We start from the raw sequence: 20686 nt of genomic DNA on the forward strand, positions 1-20686 counted from the left end.
AAATCTGCAGCAGTTTAGGGAGGTTGGACTTCTGTCACACAGAACGATTCTTTTCAGTCGTCGTTGGTCACGCTCTTGCATGATCTTACTAGGGCCGCAGCAATGTTGGAGATCTGATGTTTTGTCGGCTTCCTGATATTCACGGTACACTCGTGAAAGGGTTCTACGGGAAAACCTCCACTTCATCGCTACGTTGGAGATGCTGTGACCCATCGCTCGAGCTCCGTCTATAACACCACATTCACACTCACTTAAATCTTGGTAACCTGGCATTGTGGCAGAAGTAACCGATGTAACAACTGCGCCAGTTTCTTAGGCACTATTTAATACAGTGTTCAAATTACTGTAAAATATATTGCATAGAACCAAAACACCTTTCTGCTCTATTATCAGGACTTGAATTTAGAATCTCTCCTCGACATCCTTAAACCGAAAGCTTGAAGGATGGTTGTGCCAATGCGTCTTCTCGTTCAATAGTGGTGTCCTTCCCCCCTTCAGCGACAATGTCGTGACATGATCACTGCTAGCTTTCAGCGATCATTTGTAAACAAGGACCACAACTGTCAGTCGAGCAGTTACGTTCCCCAAACAGATCAGCGAGAAACACTTTTCCTATCAAACGTCCTTTAACATCAATCCGACATCCACAGCCTTTATATCACAATTTCTTTCATTAACGTAGACATATTAATAGCATTCAAAGAGGAAGTATCTGTGCTTGTACTAATTGCCTCATAAGAATATTCTCTAACGTTCCTGCAAATTGTTAAACAATAATGGGTACACGTAACTAGAATAGGCGTTCAGTAATTAATGCGACACATTTTATTCTGAAAACAGATTGGTTTTATTTAGGACTCCAGTACACCATATCATACCCACTCTTTTAGGTACAAAATCCTAGTTTTCAACATCATCTCCCCTCAGTACGACGTCCTTACGCATCTTACTGGGAGGGGCTATACGCCAACATGGTACCATTCCACCGATTGACGTCGGAACCAACGACTTGCTGCATGAATAACCTCCCTGTCATTCACGTACTGCTTCCTGCAGAGTGCATAGTTCGTTGGGACAAACAGATGGAAGTCGGAAGGTGTTAGTACGAGCTGTAGAACAGATGAGGAATAACAGTCCAAGGAAGCCTTGTGAGGTCCTCTTGGTTCACAAACTTGTGTGAGGCATTGCGCTGTCATGGAGAATGAGTAGTTCGTTTATATTTTTGTGACGACTAACACGATCAAGTCGTTTTTTCAGTTCCCTGAGGGTAACACAATACACTTCAGAGTTGTTCATTGCACCATGATGGACGACATCAAACAGAATACCTCCTTCAGAGTCCCAGAAGACCGTCGCCATGTCTATACCGGCTGAGTGTGGGGCCTTCAACTTTTTCTTCGGCCGAAAGGTGATGTAGTGCCAGTCCATGGAGTGCCATTTTGGGTCCGGTTCGAAGTTATGAACCGATGTTTTATCGCCTGTGATGATGCTCGACAAAAAATTGTTACGATCAGCCTTGTAACTTGCAAGCAATTCCGCACAGATGGTCTGTCGTTGCTCTTTATGGTCTTCTCTTAGGCGGTGAGGAATCCAGTGGGCACCCACCTTTCAGTATCCCAACTAGTAGACGAGTGTGTCAGCAATACCAACAGAGACGTCCAGATGTGCAGCGAGGTGTTTTATTGTGATCCGTCGATCACCTCGAATGAGGGTGTCCGCACGTTCTAGCAGTTAGGGAGTCACAGGTGTCTGCGGCTTGCCGGCACGGGGGAGATCGGACAGGTTTGCATTACTGAGAGACCCCTCGCCCAATGACTCACGGTGCTTTTGTTCATTGCCAAGTGTCAGTAGACATTCTGCGGGTGCCTATGAATATCTGCGATTATCTGGATTTCCGCCAAGTCAAACGTAGTGACAGCTATCTGTTTTTAAAGCACTTCCGCTACGGACGCAATTTTGCGGGTTACGTACAGCGCTGCCACTTAACTGAACTTCATGAAACTATAGAGGCTGAAGTACGATTATTAGACGATCTTCCACAACAAATTCCATATCAAAATTCGTCGACAAGGAAATGTGTCGCATTACGTACTGAACGCTCGCTGTAGAGTGAACTTCATACCACAGATTACATACAGTATAAGACACAAGAGATGCAGTTGACAGAATTATACGTGATCCTTGACTCTGAACAGCATATGGTGTAAAGCCCACACGCGCTGCTATCAGAGCTACTATGGGTCGTGGCATTAAATCTGAGACAGTCTGTAACCCCTGCCTTCCCAACCACAGCCCCCCCCCTCCCGGCTACTATATTCGCCTGATTCTTAGATGAAACAATTCTCTTTGGGGTCAACGGACATGAATAACCGTTAAAAGGTGTCTCTTTTCTTTACGAATACTAAAGTTCTCCAGTTTAAGGTGAAAAAGGCTGCTATGAAAGGATAAATGTACATAAGATTTGCTTTTTCTGTTGAATCCGTAAGCGACACACAGTGGATAGAAACAACCATGCCCATATCAGCAGTTAAACTTTGTTCTGCTTTCATAACGATTCACGGTAGAGATAACAACTGTTCAAATAATAATATAGGCCGTCAACGTACGCTAATGATCAAGAATTACAATACTGATTTGCCCACTAATTTCGTACATAACTACGCGCACCTTCCGCGAATAAACGGATTGATCACCCACTGTTGACTTTCCATTAGACGAAAAACTACGAAATTCTTGTTTTACCATCCGCAGATTAAGCACGTTTTTTGGAGTGACTCGGCAGCATGCGATCGTTCCACAGCGACTGCTCTCGCCTCGCATGAAGGCGGATTGGCGGCAGGGCTTGGGCATTGCTAACTGGAAGAGCAGGACATCACCTTCTACCGCAAGAGCTGCGCTCAACTGCGAATTTTCCAGACAAACAGCTACCTTCGGCATGGCGTCCATGTCTCAACAATAATAGTCCCGGTACGTAGCTGAATGGTAGCGTTAGCCCTATTTTACTCTTTGCGCCTGGGGTCAAACAGTGATGATGGCACCAATTTGAAGTGATACACTCTTCCCTGAAATGGTGCTAGATAAAAATGTTTGCACCTTTCACAATTTTGTATTTATTTATCCATACATACAGAGGGTCGATCGCAATACGATAAGCAAAATTTGCACTTGCCGCCACCGGCACTCGATCCACACGAGCTGTCGCATACTTTTTATTCCCAGATTTCAATTATATAAATATGCAATGTGTATCATACGTAATGACAAAATCTGACACGAGTGGAAAGTCAGCGAACTGGCCGTCTGCGAGATAACTGCATGTGTGTGGTTACGAGCTACCACTGACTGCAGTAGCCTGTATTGACGAGGTTAGTGAAGTTTATTTGAAATGTAATCTTTGTGTTAAGTACTCGTCAAATTTCACCCTCGGCCTACTGCACGTTGTGCAACTTTGGGGTTTGTAGTTCGTGCATTACGAGGCCTCGGAACACCCCATATTAGACATTCGACGCGCCGATGTGTTCTAAGACGAACATGCTGAGCACATCAACTATCTTGGCATCAAATGTCACCCGACCACGCCGGCCGGTGTGGCCGTGCGGTTCTAGGCGCTTCAGTCTATAGCCGCGTGACCGCTACGGTCGCAGGTTCGAGTCCTGCCTCGGGCATGGATGTGTGTGATGTCCTTAGGTTACTTAGGTTTAAGTAGTTCTGCGTTCTAGGGAACTGATGACCACAGATGTTAAATCCCATAGTGCTCAGAGCCATTGGAACCATTGTGGTCTGAAATTCACATTAGACATGATATTCCTTCTCAACCAAGTAGATGTTGGGTTGAACCACATTAAAGTCAGGCGTGGCGACATGTAGAAAGTCTGTCGGCAGTAACCGTTCTTATACTAGTTATTTATTTCTATTGACGAAACAAACGCTACGTAGGGTCACAGGACACTTATCCCATCTTTTATTTGAGCTTCTGTATGTCGATAAAATTGTTTCTGAACTGGGTTTGCAACTCAGACCGCCCTTAACGCGGAATTTGATCCCTTCGTGACAATTCAACTCGACTACAATTTGTTGTTTGTTAAAAACTACAGATTTCTCAACATCTCCACATATCGCGCGTGAATAGGTTCGAATCCTGTCCCGGCACTAAAGTTTTCATTATGTGTTATCGAGCTTTAGCATGAGAACACCGTCCTATGGCAAGGGAAGACAGGAAGTCTATGTAGAAGTCTGCAACCACGATGTGTTTATACAAAAAATTTCTTTCTAGCTCACACTTTATTGGTTCTAATTACACGTTCCAGCAGACTGCTATAACTTAAAGAATCAGTTCAATGTATAGCTTCAGATTGTACTTGATTGTATTGAGTGTAAGCACATATACCCTCATGCACTACAGTGTACAGTCACATTATTGTGACCACGTGTTAAAGACCCGAATAACCACCTTTTGCAGCGTGAGACGTACAGAAAGAGAGACAGTGAGTTTCAGGAGGATACCCACACGGATGTGCAGCCACGCGGACACCAGTGTCCCAAGACCAACTGTCCCATGGAGGATGACACGTGACTCTTTGGAAAACGCCCCCTGTCGCCACTCAGTGGACGCCCAGATGCGATACCGGAGTGTGAATTCCATCCTTCGTCGCCGAAGAACAGCGGTCGGTCAGCAAGCGTGCGCGAATCAGTCGCGTGCTGCAGAGGCCATTGCGCAGCAACGTTCTTAGAGCATTCGTTGAGGAGACGTTGTCGGTTGCCCTTGGGTCATCTGGGCTATCAGATGCTCAACAGTTGCCCGTACACACTTCAGCAGCTATCTTTTTATTATTTTTTTTCTTTATTGAGTTTCGATTTCCCCCGAAGGGGGCGGGCTGGCAGCAGCTTAGTATGCCGCTCTTCAGCCTACAGAATTTGTTTCCAAAAGATGAAGATAATAACTAATAAAAACCGGCGATAAAATCGGAGACTTACACTCCTGGAAATTGAAATAAGAACACCGTGAATTCATTGTCCCAGGAAGGGGAAACTTTATTGACACATTCCTGGGGTCAGATACATCACATGATCACACTGACAGAACCAAAGGCACATAGACACAGGCAACAGAGCATGCACAATGTTGGCACTAGTACAGTGTATATCCACCTTTCGCAGCAATGCAGGCTGCTATTCTCCCATGGACACGATCGTAGAGATGCTGGATGTAGTCCTGTGGAACGGCTTGCCATGCCATTTCCACCTGGCGCCTCAGTTGGACCAGCGTTCGTGCTGGACGTGCAGACCGCGTGAGACGACGCTTCATCCAGTCCCAAACATGCTCAATGGGGGACAGATCCGGAGATCGTGCTGGCCAGGGTAGTTGACTTACACCTTCTAGAGCACGTTGGGTGGCACGGGATACATGCGGACGTGCATTGTCCTGTTGGAACAGCAAGTTCCCTTGCCGGTCTAGGAATGGTAGAACGATGGGTTCGATGACGGTTTGGATGTACCGTGCACTATTCAGTGTCCCCTCGACGATCACCAGTGGTGTACGGCCAGTGTAGGAGATCGCTCCCCACACCATGATGCCGGGTGTTGGCCCTGTGTGCCTCGGTCGTATGCAGTCCTGATTGTGGCGCTCACCTGCACGGCGCCAAACACGCATACGACCATCATTGGCACCAAGGCAGAAGCGACTCTCATCGCTGAAGACGACACATCTCCATTCGTCCCTCCATTCACGCCTGTCGCGACACCACTGGAGGCGGGCTGCATGATGTTGGGACGTGAGCGGAATACGGCCTAACGGTGTGCGGGACCGTAGCCCAGCTTCATGGAGACGGTTGCGAATGGTCCTCGCCGATACCCCAGGAGCAACAGTGTCCCTAATTTGCTGGGAAGTGGCGGTGCGGTCCCCTACGGCACTGCGTAGGATCCTACGGTCTTGGCGTGCATCCGTGCGTCGCTGCGGTCCGGTCCCAGGTCGACGGGCACGTGCACCTTCCGCCGACCACTGGCGACAACATCGATGTACTGTGGAGACCTCACGCCCCACGTGTTGAGCAATTCGGCGGTACGTCCACCCGGCCTCCCGCATCCCCACTATACGCCCTCGCTCAAAGTCCATCAACTGCACATACGGTTCACGTCCACGCTGTCGCGGCATGCTACCAGTGTTAAAGACTGCGATGGAGCTCCGTATGCCACGGCAAACTGGCTGACACTGACGGCGGCGGTGCACAAATGCTGCGCAGCTAGCGCCATTCGACGGCCAACACCGCGGTTCCTGGTGTGTCCGCTGTGCCGTGCGTGTGATCATTGCTTGTACAGCCCTCTCGCAGTGTCCGGAGCAAGTATGGTGGGTCTGACACACCGGTGTCAATGTGTTCTTTTTTCCATTTCCAGGAGTGTAAATGGTAACATGGCGGAAAATCGTGGAACTTAAGATATAGACCAAAAGGTTGATGATGCTAATAAAATACATATGAAGCAGACAGGTAAAATAATAGAAAGACAATTAAAAAACACGGCGACAGTCTTGTTTCTGTTCGCAAGAGATATAAAAAATCACACCCAGCGACAGCATGATTTCTGTTCGCAACACTTTGGAAAGACGAACAACACTGAACATTCACTTGAACACTGCACTAAAAAGTTGGCATAAATATGGCATACCACAGCCGAGGGCAGACAGGGGGAACCTGGACAGATGATGGGAAAGAAAAGAGAGAAGGCGAGGAAAAACCAAGGGGTGGGGGAGGGGGGAAAGGAGCCGAGGGAGGATGAGGACCCATAAGAGGGGGAGGGGGTGCTGGTTAGATGCGACACGGAGTGGAGAAAGGCAGAGGAGGGGAATACCAAAGGACTCGGGGGGGGGGGGGGGAGAAGGGAGGCAGGGAAAGGTTAGGCAGGGAGAAAATAGGATGGAAGGGGCCGGGGAGAGAGGGAGGTAGGGAAAGGTTAGGCAGGGAGAAAAACAGGAAGGAAGGGGGGGAAGAGAGCCCAGGGAAAGGACTGAGGAAAGGAGGGGGAGGTGAGGATCACAGTTTTGGAGGGATAAATGGAGGGAGAGAGGGCATCATCCTAGAGAGGCAGTGGATGGAAGCCACCTTGGTAAAGGAGATGACGGGTGTACAGATGGCGGGTAGGGGGGACACAACAGTGAAGGCGTGGCAGAGGGCGGGGATCGGAGAGGAGAGGATCAACCAGGAGGTGAGGGGGTTCAAGGTCCGCAGCCGTCGCTCACTGCTGTCATTTATGACCCGTGGTGCACCGTAGCTGCCTCAGTGCTAGTTTTGTATAGTGCCTTTATTCCATCCACGCAGTACTTAACCATGCCGACACTCGAAAACAGTTTACAACCTGTGTCAGAAAGCCAATATCATGCACTTACGGACGTAACATAAATCGTTTAGTTTCCCCAATAACGACAACGATTCCACTGTTTTTCGCTTACAAGCGACATTTTTTATGTACCTTCCCCTGAAAGTGCTACCACCTGCCGTCTGGGACTGGTTATTACACGTTGACGACGAACATAGGTTCAAATGGTTCAAATGGCTCTGAGCACTGTGGGACCTAGCTTCTGAGGTCATCAGTCCCCTAGAATTTAGAACTACTTAAACCTAACTAAGTTAAGGACATCACACACATCCATGTCCGAGGCAGGATTCTAACCTGCGGCCTTAGCGGTCGCGCGGTTCCAGACTGTAGCGCCTAGAACCGCTCGGCCACTTCGGCCGGCACGAACATAGGTGATGGTCACGTTAGTGTGATCGATGTCTGACGTAATACGTTGTCCCGATTATTTAAGTTTTTGATGTCGTAATGGCAGTCTGCCGAAATGCGTAATTAGAACAAATGAAATGAGACGTAGAAACAATAACTTCTGAGTATAAATCAGTCCTTTGGATTTCTCTGTCATTAAGTGTTCAATCTCTCGCCAACATGGCTGGAGAACTGAAGCAGTGAATTGTACCGTCTTGTTGAGATTTAAGAGATAACAAAAGTGGTGACATCATAGAACATCGTTGGCGCCGGCTGTGTGGCCGCTCTTTCCGGCTAACCGGTCCTTGACGGCTCGCTATTGGCGGACACTTGCTATTTAACGAAGAAGTTGCCTTTGACGGGGATTCAGACCATGGTTAACCGGCTAAGCGGTCCTTGACGGCTCGCGATTGGCGGACACTTGCTATTTAAGGAAGAAGTGGCCTCTGATGGGGATTCAGACCATGGTTAACGACAGCCCTGGTACGGCCACTAATAATGTGTCAGTTTCAATACGCCCTCTCATTATGTGAAATCCATGGTGCGGCCACCACTATAACTGCGTATGTGGTTTTGTCAGCTTTACCCAGGAACCTTGAATTCCCACCGCAGGAGGGTGGTACGGAACTTCAAGTTCCACCACCACACCTTCAACGTGCAATACAATAATGTCAATGTAAGGTAAGAAAATTTTACTCCTACACCAAGACAGGTAAATACAGTTAGACAGCTCTACGCCGGTGACGCTGTACCGCAGCCTACCACAACAAAAGAGAAAGAAAAGGTTGTTAGTTGTAAGATTACAGTGACACGCGACTTCAAAATTCTTTCCGAAGGCAAATTTTAACGTTTTCTTAGGAGAAGAAAAACTTCTTAGCCATGATCACAATAAAACGCTGCATTGTGGATAACCAGTTTCGCTAAAACTATGTTACGTAATCGGTACAGACTTACATGCTACAGTCCGCCATCTTTTGTTGTGTGCATAACATCGGAGCAATCTGTGCAGTGAATTACGTCGGCAATCAGTGACAAAATACAATGTGCAATAGTGGAATGCCAATAAACAGCTCCGGCATTACACCAGAGATGCAAGTGAAGCAGCAAGATGATGAAATCGCTGTGATATCATACATAAACCACAAGGAATAAAACCAGTAGAAGACATCACTGATTTCGATTTCTAGCCATACACTGTGCCCCTCCTCCCCCCGCCCCCCCCCCCCCCCCAAAAAAAAGCCACACCAGCCGCTACAGTAACAAACAATGGACAAAGATTTCTAGATTAATCTAGTTTAAGACTTTTTTAAGTAACATTTCTCTGTATGTATGTATAAACGCCTGACGATGATCAGGAAATGTTCGAAACACGTTGTATTATGTTAGATTAAATATAAAATAAAAAAGTGACTCGTAGCAGAAATTAGAAATAAATAATTTTCCCACAAAGTCACAGTTCACAAACAGCCATTATGGCCGAAAATAATTATCTTTCCATTAAATATCCAGATGCACAACATATTACATGAATGATGTGTTGGCACGTTAAAAGTAAAAGTTAAAATTACTGTGTACACAAGTCGCCACAACATTGCATCTATACGATCAAACGTCATTCCTACTAGGGTGCCTCAAGACTGAATGTCCAATGTTTTTCTTTACTGATTAGTGGCTTGGGTACCCTTTAGGAATAGAAATCCTGAGGTGGATAAATTTCGGCTATTAGCAGAATCGTTTCGCCTAGTCAGCAACGTATGTATAGCATAGTAATCCAATCCCAGACTCTGTCAGGAGAGAGTCAGGCGGGATGCGATGGTGAGGACATAGCTACACTCGAGAACGCCAAGAAAATGTCACTGACACAAACACATGTATTAGATAGTAACACAGGATTGTCTTCCAAAGTGCCATATCTGAGACAGGCCAGTAAAGCAGTGCTTCATATCAGCTGTGGAAGGCTGGCACACACTCATCTCGCAGTGTCACCAGCACAGCACGCATCAACAGGCGACTGCTACGTCACGGACGGCCGTCGACCGCGGAATCCGCCTGCTTCCAGATCTGTGTATCGGTCTATAAGTGCTCTTGTGTACGTCGAAGTTCTTCATTCAGGAGTCTCGCCCCACATACACCTGAAGTACTCGCCGGCTCCCCGGGATTGGCTCTCAGGCTCCGTTTAGGAACCAGGAGCGGGCAGCATCAGTATCTGCCACAGGAGCGGGATGAGCAGCAGCAGTGCCCACTTTCATGGAGGTGGAAGACTGACAGCATCCAGGCCAAGCAGGTGAAGCTTCTGGCAGATCTGCCGGGTGATGATGGCCTCTGCACTCCATCTCTGTGGCCTCAGGAATTGGCAGTGCAGTTGGCAGTAGCAGCAGCTTCGGTCTTCCAGCTTCCATAGACGATTGAAAACAGAGAGATGTGCTGAGGGTCTATCTCCATAGCCTCTCTTCTCACTGCATAGCTGCAACAGACAAGGGCTGAGGCTACGCACTGGGCAGTAGGGGATCTGCACTCAACAATCAGAAATTAGTTAAGGAGGGTGGAGTATTTATGTTGGCGCTTCCTGTGCGCTCCGTGGTAGTGGGGATGCCTGTGACGTTTGTTTTTGTTTCTCCTCTCTGTCAGCTCTTCTAATGACTTCAAACTTTAGCAACGTCACATTTCAGAAGCTCGTTTCTGCTGGCTTAACACCTGAACCTTAATGTTGCGTTGTACCTAGCCTTCCTTACAAAACTCTGCTTTGTCACTAATATGAGAGTATGTCATGGCTTCTGTGAAGTCATTAGGGCGCTCAGTCATTCCTTCCCCTCCCACCTCCATCCATCCCCCCCCCCCCCCCTGCTCCTAGAGCCTCAGCGTTTGCTGCAGCTTCCTCGCCATTTCTTTGTAGGTGCTGGAAATGACAGTCTAATGGTAATGGTCACTGACACAGGCGGTTCGGCCTCCACGAGCTCCCAAGTTAGAACATGGACAAATAATTAGTATCCGCTGGGGATGCCATCCTGAGGTGAGACGGTAGTCTCTTGTAGCTTTAGAACGTATTTAGTGAAGCAAACTAATGTTTCGGTTCCCCAAGAAATTTGCTTTAGCAGTGAACATGTTTTAGGGAAGCCTGAACTCTGTAGGCTATAGTATACAGATGTATAGAGACAGATTAATTTGTTACTTTCTGGTTTTCTTCGCTGAATGATTTACTGCTTGTAATAGAACATCACTCAAGTAGAAGTAAGTCAGCAGACATTCAAACATTGCTTACATGTTATTGCTTCCTGCGTACTGACAACTTCCTGTTATCTGAGAATTTTCTGAAGATCAGGTTGACGCTTATGGTTGTTAGTACGTCATTCGACTAGAAAAGTGTACTGTGATGGCATAATATCATATTGTATGTACAGGGAACAACATCGGCAAATACCCACTGCTGCATAAGCAAGATAACTTTGCCAAAGGTGCGTTTAGGGATTGTCTCTCATTACGGAGCACAATACTTACATAAAAACAAACATATTTTATCCCAGCACACTGCATCATTTCATCTAGGTTCTTCCACCATTTCTTCTTCCTGACGGTTTGTAAACTCAGACTTGTTTGGTGGGTCGTTTACTGCCGTTTCTTTATAGATGTTCATATCAGGTGTTCTGGTGTCTGGTTATTCTGCATACAGTTGGCTATACTTTTAATTCTTGTCGCACTGTTTTTATGTGTTCTGTTCTTGAGTTGCCTTTCGTTCATCTTAGAAATATTATTTCTGCGCTCTGTATTTTCCCTAATTTTCTTTATAGTGATACCCAGTATCCACTCTCATGAAGAATTGCAGAAGATCCATATTATTGTAAAAGTTTACTCTCGGTTCTTGTTTGGCCTTATTTTTAAATAAATTGTTAATGATGACACATATATTTCCAAATGTAGCCGGTTTTACGTCTGGATCTTACATCTAAATGACTGTCAAGGCCAACTTGACATCCAAAATAAGGGGAGGATCACACTTGTTATAAAATCATGTTGTACACAATGCTTTTGTAGCGGACGGGATCTTTGGCTCTGAAACCATCAACTTAGTCTTGGTTGCAGAAATCTCCACGTTGTATTGTTTACAAAAGGTAATTCAGGTGGTACAGTGCATGTCGTAAGTCATTGTCTTTTCCTTGCAATGCCAAGACATCATCCACCTTGATATGTTCGGGTTTTGGAACGGCATTATTTGACCTTGGAGTAGATTAAACTTAGATACAAGTCTCATTGATTGGTGAGCCACTGAGCCCTTCTATATGATTTAACGAACGATCTAGTCAGTTTGCATACATTGGCACTCGTCAAACAATTACATAGTATTATTGCTACTAACCTTTAGAAAGTTTGCATACATTGGCACTCGTCGAACAATTACATAGCATCATTAGTACTAACCATTAAAACTTTGTACAGGTACTCAGTTTCTAAATTTTAAGATAACAGCCTTTGGCCCTTAAAAAAGACCATCTAAACCGTCACTGAAATTTCGTTTATAGTAGGTTGTCATGAAAAAACAACAAAATTCAATGATTTTAGCTCAATTTCGAGTGGTACCCAAATTACACAGTATCCTGAAAATGTGAAGTACTCGGGTCGCAGTTTCGCGAGAAAGTCAGCATCATTAGTAATTACGAATAGATAAAGTACTAGTGCTCAAAGAACTAGTAATAACAATAAACGCAATGCCTCAGCCCTTAAAATAAGCAATGTAAAAAGTCATTAAAATTTGATTTATGAAGGAGCAACAAACCTTAATTCTAAGGTTGTAATGAGAAGGAAACTAAATCAGTTATTTAAGCTGATCTTCGATTGGCATTCAGTTAACAATATTTTGAAACCCAAACTCTGCTCATCACACCACTCCAAGAGAAGATAAGGATCGTTAGGAATAGGTAAGATACAAGCGCCCAACGAAACAGCAGTAACAATAAACGCAATAGTGGTACGCACCACTGGCGTAAGGTTGCCTGGAAGCAGAAGGACTGGACAGAACAAAGATTGAACATAATGCGTATCTGGATTTTCATTAACACGCCCCAGGAAAAGTAACTTCAGCAGTTCGGGCAACAGGACTTTAATATATTAAAACAAAACCATATAACTAGATAAAACAATTTAATTACAGTTACTGGTAATCGATAAATCCATTTCTTCAAAGGTTAAACACAAAACTAAACAATGCCCCAAATAATTGTGTTTCATTACAAATATCGTAACATTAGGCAGGCAGGAAATATATTTGGAACATGTTTTACTAAAATACAATAAATAATTCAGGTTTACCTAAAAGAAGTTCGTTAAAAGAAAAGAAAAACAATGAAAGCCGCTTGATATGAGACTCCACACTCGGACAATGTGGTACGGATGAACAGCCCTGAAATTACCTAGGACACGTCCGATACGCAGCTCGCCACACTCCTCCTTTTATAAGCAATCAGTGGGCACACGCCCCAAGGCGCAATACACGATGATAGCCTGATGAACAAAGAAGTAACTTTTAAATAACACGCGTACAAAGTCGTCATCAGATTACACACTGGCAGCGTAGACAGAACACTGGTAATAAATCGCTTATTGACAAGTAAACCACACTCAAAATTGAGTGTAAAGCTTAGGGCCTACACCTGGCCGTAAAGAAGTTCAGCGACTGACCGAGATTCAGCTTCAAATCACACCATAAGGCGGAAATGGTAAATACTTAACCATCGCATAGCACAGAAAACATAGGTCGAATGGAGACGTGTATGGTTGGTTGGTGATCTTCACCTGCTTTATATTGACCAAAGCACATATAACAAAATTTACCCTGTAAGACGGATAAGACTGCGGGCTCCAAATATCTGGTTCAAATGGTTCAAATGGCTTTGAGCACTATGGGACTTAACATCTGAGGTCATCAGTCCCCTAGAACTTAGAACTACTTAAACCTAACTAACCTAAGGACATCACACACATCCATGCCCCAGGCAGGATTCCAACCTGCGACCGTAGCGGTCACGCGGTTCCAGATTGAAGCGCCTAGAACCGCACGGCCACACCGGCCGGCCCAAATATCTGGAGAGAGCGACTTGGTGATTTAGTGCACAATGTACAAGGCAGAAAAAAAATAGAACGTGACGAATAATGATACATTGAATGTCAAAAAATTCACATGACCCCAAGCAGTCCAACGGCCCTGTAATTTGAAACATACAATCAGATCACAACTTTACGAATTTGCCGAATTTAAGCTGGTTTCATACGAGCGACATGCTTCTCCAAACACCTGGCAAGACACAGGATCAGGGAACAGCGACAGGATGCTGAACGCAGTCCAATACAGAGGTAGCAATACACAAGCGTGCGCAGGAATCGATCAAGTGACGATTATAATGCTCGCAGTGGGGAGCGAGATCAGTCTTTACGAACACCGCGTGGTCTGGGCACCGAAGCAATGAACTAAAAGTAGCTCATCGAGTATCCGAAGCCCCTGTGCAATGACAAACAGTGGCCAGGCTTGTAGCCAGCAGGAGTTGCATGGATGATGATGACCCACTGTCCGCCTCCAAATCTGATCAGCCAAAGGAATTATGTGCCCCCACTCCCATTTCTGGTACGCCTCCCTTCTGTCTGGAAGAAGCTCAGCCAGACAAACTTGGAAGTCACAAGGTGTTAAACAGCCAGCCTGTTGCGCCACAGACCTCTGCTATCCATGTAACTTCACTCACTGCCTCCCCGGAAAACATCACTCGGAGCAAATGTGTGGTGCCCTCTTCAGGCCTGATTCGAAACAGAAGTTCCAACTCCCTCAAAGAGAAAGAAGGTGCATTATCGCTGACAACAATCTTCGCAGGACCGAACCAAGAGAAAATTTTACATGCCTAATACTTTGTCTGTCTGTAATACCAGTAGTGGGAATCAACCACATGCACTAAGTAAAACTATCAACCACCACAAATTTGTGCTGGCCACCTAGGGTCCATGGAAGAGGACCGATTTAATCATTAGAATGATGCTCCATGGTAACTCCCACCTGGGTGGATTGAAGCAACTCCCTACAACCATCGGAATTCAGCTTAGCGATCTTGCATTCCTGATACTGTCTAACCATTTTTTCTAACATCACGGTACGGGGTGACTCAGGTTAGGGATTCGTGAATCTTGTGAATGTGTTTATATAACCCCAGATGAGCATCAACAGCAGAATTATGATAGTATTTGAAAACAGCTGGAGAAGCTCAGCAGGAAGACAGATTTCAAGTACTTCATCCTGGAGTCCATGGCGGCAGAGAATGTCCTTCTACAATTCGCTCCCTCGAACTTGCTGAACGGCTCTGAACTGCTCCCTAATGGTGCCTGTACATCATGTGTTCATGTGTTTTAACATTTTGTATGCAAATTTCCGCCCTCCACGGATATCATTTTCAATTTGGCTTATAAATTTGTCGCAAATTGCTTGTTGTTCTTTCCTATTTATCTGCATAGCATCTTCTCTTTTCTCCTTCTATATTTCTGCACTATTTTCCGTGTTTTACTGTAAATTTCATATGTAGTTAATATGTTTATTTTCAACAGTTTCGTCGCCTTTCTCGTCCCATGTCATCATAACACTTCAGTTTCTTGTTTTCCTCTTTTCTTAAGAGCTTCTATCGCTGCTTTTTCTATGGAGCCATTAACCTTGTATCAGTCCACCTGCAGATAATTTTTGGCACGTGTTTCTAAAAGTTATTGCCTCACCCGTTTTCCATACAGCTGTTTATTCTTTCTTCTTGTAATAAATTTGATTTATTCATTTCATGTGGTGGATTGTCTTGATGAGGTTTGTATCTTCTACTTTTTCCACAGTTCACACTTGCTACTATTATATAGCGGTCTGAGCCAATATTCCATCCTCTGAAGATCTGCATATCTCTGAACTGAGGGCTGAACTTATAATTCATTCGGATGTAATCTGTTATTTAGATATGACCCCAGATACACTCATAAACTCCTTTCTTTATAGAGAACGTGTTAGTGATTTTTATTTGGTTTATGTAAGCAAATTATTTAAAAAATTGCTATAATTGTTTTAATGATTTTCTTCAAGTGGTTCTACTACTCCTGGTACTGTGCTGTATCCAGTTGTGCATTAAAATCTCCTCCTATTATTCGATGATCGTTTTTATTAGTTTTGCCAATCTGCCATAGTAGTTGCTTATATTATACGCTAGTCTCTGTAGTTCTGCCAATTCTGGATTGCCAGTTTTAGTGAATAAGCATAGCTGTACCATCTTTCGCTCGTACTTCATATGCAACATCACTATAAATCATTATAGCGACTTAAATAAGACTTAAACAGCCATTATGTGTCCATACCGAAGTGGGCATCATCATATATTGTAAACGTCAAATTAAAACCATTATCTGTGTGACTCACTTTTTGGACGACGGATTTACAGGCCTAATGCAAACCGCGAAATCTCTCATTAAAAAGCTGGCTTTATGATAGATTTATCAAATTTCATGAGTGAAACGTAACTGGAAGGAAAGACGAAAATATTGTCCTTTAGAAAGCTCTTGGTTGGTTTACACAACTGTTAGTGTACCTTTCTGTCATACAGAGTAGCCACCGCTTTCCTATCATTTACACACCTCAACAAGAAACACTCCGTCATCAGGCCACAAGTGGCCCATCGGGACCATCCGACCGCCGTCTCATCCTGAGATGAGGATGCAGATAGGAGAGGCATTTGGTCAGCACACCGCTCTCCCGGTCGTTATGAGGGTTTTCTTTGACCGGAGCCGCTACTATTCGGTCGAGTAGCTCCTCAGTTGGCATCACCAGGCTGAGTGCACCCCGAAAAATGGCAACAGCACATGGCGGCCCGGATGGTCACCCATCCAAGTGCTGGCCACGCCCGACAGCGCTTAACTTCGGTGATCTGATGGGAACCGGTGTATCCACTACGGCAAGGCAGTTGCCACCTCAACAACATCAGTTTCAATTCTTCAACGTTCTTGTGAAAACTATGCCTTAGAGTGATAAGGAATATTTACTACATTAACCCATAGTACACTCTTCCTCCATCTTCTTCTTTCTCTCTCTCTCTCTCTCTCTCTCTCTCTCTCTCTCTCTCTCTCTCTCTATCTATCTCCCACTCTACATCTCCCCCAGTTTAGTATGTGATAATAAGAACATTAAAATAAGTTCAAAAAGTATTTATAGAGATTAAACCTATCTGTAATTAATGAGCTTCTATCAAAACATGTACACAAGCATAAACGTCATTCGCGCACTATAACAGTGAGCCTGACATTAATCACAACGTATTTATTGGTCCCTTAATCATTTCTGGAAAGGAGAATTTGAAAGCTGTAGTCAATACCGGTTTGATTTGAGAAAACTTTTCCACACTAGCAGTTGGTGCGCCCTCCCCCCTCCCCCCCTCTCCCCCCACCGTTCCCTCTTCCACCCTCCAGATTAATTACGTTTCTTCAAGATATTCGTAAGACCATTATAAATAAATTAATGCAACTCTAGTGATCTTGGCAAACTTTTAAACCAGTACTATACAGGGTGAGTCACTAACTATTGCCACCTGCAATAATTCCGAAAGTATGATAGTAGCTGAAAAGTTTGGACAGATGTTGCATGAGACAACGGGGGCCATAATATGACGTTCACTGTGCAATATGTGGAGCAAGGTCATCTTGCATTAAAATGATCTTATCCATACATTCACGTTGTTCAAGTGTTGGAATGACGCTGGCGAGCATAACGTTTTCCGCGAGGGGTAGCCGAGCGGTCTAGCGCGTGTTGCAACGGTTCGCGCCACTCCCTCCGTCGGAGGTTCGAGTCCTCCCTCGGCCATGTGTGTGTGTGTGTGTGTGTGTGTGTGTGTGTGTGTGTGTGTGTGTGTGTGTGTGTGTGTGTGTGTGTTGTCCTTAGCGTAAGTTAAAGTTAGCTTAACTTGTGCGTAAGCCTAGGGAGCGATGACCTTAGCAGTTTGGTCCCATAGTCCTTACCACAAATTCATAACTTTTAACAGTGACGGTACAGGTAGCAGTACCTGCAGGAGTCGTCTCACCGGAAAAATACGGACTTATTATAAAAGAAACCGTTAACCCGCACCTCACAGCCGCCTTTGAGGAATGAAATAGTACCGCTTGACGTGCGCGCGGATTTGCCGTTGCTCATATGTAATTCTGTGTATTGACATGTCCCTTGAGATGGAAATGAGCTTCGTCGGTTCAAAAGGATCTTCTATAGCTTTAATATTTTTTTTTTTTTGGTATTCAAAAAATTTAAAAACCTCTCTCACACGGGCCTGATTTAGCTTAACTGATCAAGATAGTAAAAACATGCGTATGTTAAGGGAATTTTCATTCACAAAGCAGGCTTATCACATTCACACAGTTCAATATTGTTCTATCCTGATTAAATTGAGCTTAACTTAAATTCCATAAGGCAGTGAAGGAATTTCGAAGTCTCGGTGCGGCGAAAATTGTCAGTCGATCTCTTGAAAACATTTGTAATAATTAATAATTATTAACTTTCGGTGATCACATGGGGAAGACCGGAGATCTGCCGGTAAGACCGTGTTAGCCTATTTATTTGAAGTAACTGGATATCTTGAGCATACAAAGCGGCAGGTTTGTTCAGTGTAAATCAGACGTTCCCCACTGATCCCGTGCAACACAGCGTAGTAAGCAGACACTGTCAATAATAGTCAGTTAAATAATACGAGAAAACACACTTACTTTAGTTTAGTTCATGTATTAAATTCCTTCTCATACAGAATCTCATCAAGATGGCGACTAGCTCAACAATACATACATATACATCCTCCTTCTTTCACGGCTAATCGGCAAGCTCCTCTTCATTCATTTCATAAGAGAAAACATAGATAGCAGAGAAGCTATTCCATGGAGTAAATGGACGCTCCAAGGATAATAGGGCTTGAAACTACTTTGCATTGATAATCATCGTATATTAAAGTTTAGGAATCGGTAAGATAAGAAGAGATATTTCGAGATATGTACTGAGTTATATAATTTATAAAATTTCTGAAAATGTCGCGGAGAGACCGCTGCAAGAGGCATTACATAGCCATTCATTGTCCAATTCGATGCGGGCAAGAAATTCCAGAGCGAACGTTCGTCTTGCTGGCACGTCAGCAGGAAGCTACTCCTGAATACTAGTGATTTTGTATGACTGGCAGCGTAGAACGTTTCTATGATTTTATGCGCCGTGCACGAATGCATGTCCAATATTCGGAAAATTCATTTATGCACGCAACCTCTCGACCCCGCCTGCAATTCTGTGGCCACATATTCGACAGACGTCGGACACTTTTCAGTTAAAGACAACTGAAGACGAGTCTCTATACCCTTAGCAGGCACCGAACCAACGCCTTTTATTTCATGCCCTTGAGTGTCTGGAACTTCTGTAGGGTTACTGGTGCACAGTTATCGTTCTTGTAAAAGAGCTTTACTAGCAGCTCACGACCCTTCATGGAGTCAGTCGTGTTACGCGTCTCGGGCGCCAACTGAGGAACAGGTGTGTGCCGCGTAGAGGGTGTACATGCCTATGCTTGCCTTCTAGCCAGGCAGGCAAACTGCCGCACGTTATCAGCAGAACTGGCAGCCTGCTCTACTCCCACCCAAGCCAAGAAGATTGAAGGAGTCTTGCGGGTCTGTCGGTCTTATCCTAGTGCTACGCCACGTGGCAATTTATTCTATATAGTACGAGTACATATAATTGTGGATTTTATGTGCCCTTCTTCACTTTGCGGCGTATTTGGGGTTTATTTATTTATTTCGATACAAACGGTTTTCTCTACAACTTCAACCTGTTTCGACTTGTACTGGTCACTCTCAATCTGAACCATCACCAGGTAACCTCCGACACATGTTTTCTGCAGTAAGCAGAACGAACCATCTCTGAAAATCAAGAATCTTTGAACACAAAAACCTGAAGATATCTATTACACTGCAACGCCAACTAAAGTAAGGTTTTGTAAGTCTACTTTCGGTATCCTTACTATGTTTCAGGCAAATACGACCCCAGTTATACCAATTTTTATTACTGTTTCTAGGATGTGTATTGCTGATTCGCTGAATTCATTCTAAGTGGTCAAAATGGTTCATTCCAAATTCTTTTTATTATTACAAAGACGAAGTTCGGTTTTTGGATTACGTTAATCTAACAAGTACGTGTCTGATAGAAGAAGTTTTTCTTTCATACGAAGCTTTCTTCGCACTATGGTACATACCACTAGAATGTGTCTTTTAATATCTAATGAGCCATTTTTTTTCTATTTCTATCAGTGCTTGCCCCAAATTTAGAAAGCCTACATAATGCTAAATGGCCTGAAGCCCTTAGCATAAATTTCCACACATTTGTCAGCCACGAAGTCTTGGTTCTCTTTCAACATATTTAAAGAATGAGGCAACAGCTGGTCAAATTTACAAACACGTCGTATCATGCTTGACATACCCGAATGAGCGTCTGTAACCTTTTTTACACAGCTTGCATTACGAGACACCTCCCGATTTCTTTAAAGCTGCCTCAGACACACCATACAGCTTGTCCCCTGCTGCATTTGCGCTCCCCAACACTTATTTTTCTCTTCAGTCTTGTGGCGTCTCCTGGCAAGACATTTACAAAATCGTTGTAATATATGTGAAAAAAAGAAACATTTATCTGTATTATCATTACTATTATTTCATTTCTGTATGAACGGTTGTCGATTATGTAGACTCTGTAAAAAAGAAATAACCTTTTTTCATATTTATGTTTGCGCAATAATTATGTATCTGTATTTTGCAAATGACGTCTGTGGTCGGCGAGTGTAGAAATCAAAGCAGACAATGATAATTAAAAAGATAACAAACACGCATATTAAATTGCCTATAAATAGTGGAGGTTAAAACATTACTCTCTCTGTCGTCTTGT

The 20686-nt window shown here is 44.3% G+C and overlaps 1 pseudogene; it reads right to left on the minus strand.

The window, feature by feature from the left end:
* Positions 1–16593: 16593 nt before the first annotated feature.
* Positions 16594–16711, minus strand: LOC124614146 (annotated as a pseudogene).
* Between the last annotated feature and the right edge of the window lie 3975 nt (positions 16712–20686).

The sequence above is a fragment of the Schistocerca americana genome, chromosome 4, assembly GCF_021461395.2.
Source record: "Schistocerca americana isolate TAMUIC-IGC-003095 chromosome 4, iqSchAmer2.1, whole genome shotgun sequence".
NCBI lineage: Eukaryota > Metazoa > Arthropoda > Insecta > Orthoptera > Acrididae > Schistocerca > Schistocerca americana.